Consider the following 3,444-nt stretch of genomic DNA (forward strand, 5'->3'; position numbering starts at 1 on the left):
ACCTTATTTTTGTATATTTCAGGTAAAATTGATGCATGCTTATGTGAAGCAGCTAGTGAAGATGTGTCTCCCTGGTATCTTCATTGTTACCCTGTTGACCCTCTCTATTCCTGCTGTCCATGGTGGGAAAGTCCTGGTGTTTCCTCAAGACGGCAGCCACTGGGTCAACATGAAGGTCATTATTGAAGCGCTGCATTCAAGAGGTCACAGTGTGTCAGTAGTACGGCCATCAGACAGCTGGTACATCAAGGAAACCTCCCCTCACTACAGTTCAATCACAATTGATATTCCAGGTGGAGCTGATGAGGAATTCTTTCGCTCATTTGTGTCAAGACTAATACAGATAAAGAGAGGGGAAACTCTGCTTGGACTCGTTTTAGTTTGGACATGGAGTTGAAGGACGGGTTTTTTGAAATTCACCGCAAAGTGTGTGAGATGATAATCAAAATGTTAGAGAATAAACAGTTGATGCAGTCTATTAGAGAAACCAAGTATGACTTGGTTCTGACAGACCCATTAAATGGGGGAGGCGTTGTGCTGGCGCACTATTTAAATGTGCCACTTGTTTTCAATGTTAGATGGACTATAGGCGGTGAGGGTCATTTTGTTATTGCTCCCTCACCGCTATCTTATGTTCCAATTCCTGCTGCAGAGTTAACAGACAAGATGAGTTTTTTTCAGAGGGTCCGTAACTTCCTTGTTTATATCATCAGGCAGTATCTGTACAGACAGACAATGGGACCTCATTATTCTGCTTTAGTTAGTCGTTACTTTGGTCCTGAGGTCGACTACCTCTCATTGTTTCAAGCTGCTGATTTATGGCTCATGAGAGTTGACTTTGTGTTTGAGTTCCCTCGTCCCACCATGCCTAATGTTATATATATGGGAGGGTTCCAATGTAAACCTGCCAAGCCTCTTCCCCAAGAACTAGAGGAGTTTGTTCAGAGTTCTGGGGTGCATGGAGTCATTATCATGTCTTTGGGGACTTTAATTGGGCAGCTTCCACATGATATAGCTGATGAGATAGCTGTTGCTTTTGCCCAACTGCCTCAGAAGGTAATCTGGAGGTACAAAGGAGACAGGCCAGCTACTCTGGGTAACAACACCTTACTAGTTGACTGGATGCCTCAGAATGATCTTTTAGGACACCCTAAGACAAGGCTGTTTGTAGCTCATGGAGGAACAAATGGGATTTTCGAGGCTATCTACCACAGTGTTCCAATAGTAGGCCTTCCTCTGGTGTTCGACCAAACTGACAATATTTCTAGAATGAAAGTGAAGGGTGTAGCAAAGGTTGTGGATTTAGCAACACTAGATAGAAACATATTCTCCCAGGCCTTACAGGAAGTTCTGGATGAGCCATCCTACAGGACGAACATGCAGAGACTCTCAGGCTACACAAGGACGTGCCAATGGAGCCCCTGGACACTGCCCTCTTCTGGATTGAGTTTGTCATGAGACACAAAGGTGCTGCTCACCTGCGTACAGAGTCCTACAGAATGCCCTGGTACTCGTACCACTCTGTAGATGTAATGGTCTTTTTACTGACTGTTGTGTTATTTACTCTGCTGGCTTTCATTGGCATTATCAGATGTTTCTGTTGCAGGTCATGTTTGAAAATGAAAATGAAAGAGGAATGATTATGGCTTTCATCTGTACACAGTGTGTTACAACAATATGTTTTTACTTGTCTCACTCATTATACTTTTTGTTCACATGACAAATATATGTGGCATTGATGTAGACATACAGTATTGTTGACAGATGTTTTATCTATTTGCTTTTGAAGATTTTGCTAAACTTACAACTGTACTTTAACTGTTCAGCCCATTTAATCAAAGGTTTGAATAGGAAAGTCCAAATGTGCACTTTAAATATGAATGCTGTTATAGTTGTGTGTGGCTGCTTTCTTTGTGTGTAATAGTTAAACTGATGTAAATATTGATTCTCCAGAAGACCGTTAAGGAGCTCTGTTTTTAATAAAGATATCATGCGGCTTAGATGTTTGCCAAAAACACTTTGTCCCTCATTGGTTTGTTCTTTTTTCTTCCACATCTATTGTGGAGGTCATTTCAAAAGAACAAAGAACTTTCAGTTTGTCGTTATACAGACTTTAACGACAACATCATTCTTCATTCATTCTAGAAGGGTTGATAATTCAGAGGTAATATAATCATATGAGATCCGAGGAGGAATGTGAAGGGATTTTCATACTGATGCTTATAAAATGACAGCATTGATCTGCAATAAATAAGCCAACCAAGGTGGTCTGCATAGAGCAGAAGAAGTGTTTCTATTGTCTGACTTTTCTCTAAAGGACTCTGCTTGGAAGCCTCACTTAGATTTAGTTCACTTAGAAATACAGGGAGTATATTTGCCTCCTTTTGCCCTCAGAACAGCCTAAATTCATTGGTGTATGGACTCTACAAGGTGTCGTAAGTATTCCACAGGGATGCTGGCCCATGTTGACTCCAATGCTTTCCATAGTTGTGTCAAGTCGGCTGGATGTCCTTTGGGTTGTGGACCATTCTTGATACATGGGAAACTGTTGGCTGTGAAAAACCCAGCAACACTCAGTGTATAATAGGACCATAGCATTTTAAGCAATGCCAGTGGCGATTTCAGCATTTAAATGTTGGTGGGGTAAACTCCACTGTAGAAATGGGAGAACCTTCCAGAAGGACAACCATCTGCAGCACTCCACCAATTAGGCCTTTATGGAAGAGTGGCCAGATGGAAGTTACTCCTCCGTAAAAGGTATCACAGCATGCTTGGATTTTGCCAAAATGCACCTAAAGACACTCGCACCATGAGAAACAAGATTATCTGGTCTGATGAAACCAAAATTGAACTCTTTGGCCTGAATGCCAAGCGTCACGTCTGGATGAAACCTGGCACCATCCCTATGGTGAAGAATAGTGGTGGCAACATCATGCTGTGGGGATGTTTTTCAGCGGCAGGGACTTGGAAACTAGTCAGGATCGAGGGTAAGATTAATGGAGCAAAGTACAGAGAGATCCTTGATGAAAACCTACTCCAGAGCGCTCAGGACCTCAGACTGGGGTAAAGGTTCACCTTCCAACAGGACAACGACCCTAAGCACACAGCCAAGACAACGCAGGAGTGGCTTCGGGACAAGTCTCTGAATGTCCTTGAGTGGCCAAGCCAGAGCCTGGACTTGAACCCAATCAAACATCTCTGGAGAGATCTGAAAATAGCTGTACATAAACGCTCCCCATCCAAGAAGACTCAATGCTGTAATCGCTGCCAAAGGTGCTTCAACAAAGTACTGAGTTAAGGGTCTGAATATTTGTGTAAATGTGTGTTTTTTGTAATGCATTTGCAAACATTTCTAAAAACCTGTTATTGCTTTGTCATTATGGTGTATTGTGTGTAGATTGATGAGGGGAAAAAACGATTTAATCAATTTTAGAATAAGGCTGT

At 42.1% G+C, this 3,444-nt stretch overlaps 1 pseudogene; it reads left to right on the forward strand.

Annotated features, from left to right (window-relative positions):
• Positions 1–334: 334 nt before the first annotated feature.
• LOC121847842 lies at positions 335–1,971 on the forward strand (annotated as a pseudogene).
• Positions 1,972–3,444: the final 1,473 nt, after the last annotated feature.

Source organism: Oncorhynchus tshawytscha, linkage group LG12 (genome assembly GCF_018296145.1).
Source record: "Oncorhynchus tshawytscha isolate Ot180627B linkage group LG12, Otsh_v2.0, whole genome shotgun sequence".
Classification (NCBI taxonomy): Eukaryota; Metazoa; Chordata; class Actinopteri; order Salmoniformes; family Salmonidae; genus Oncorhynchus; species Oncorhynchus tshawytscha.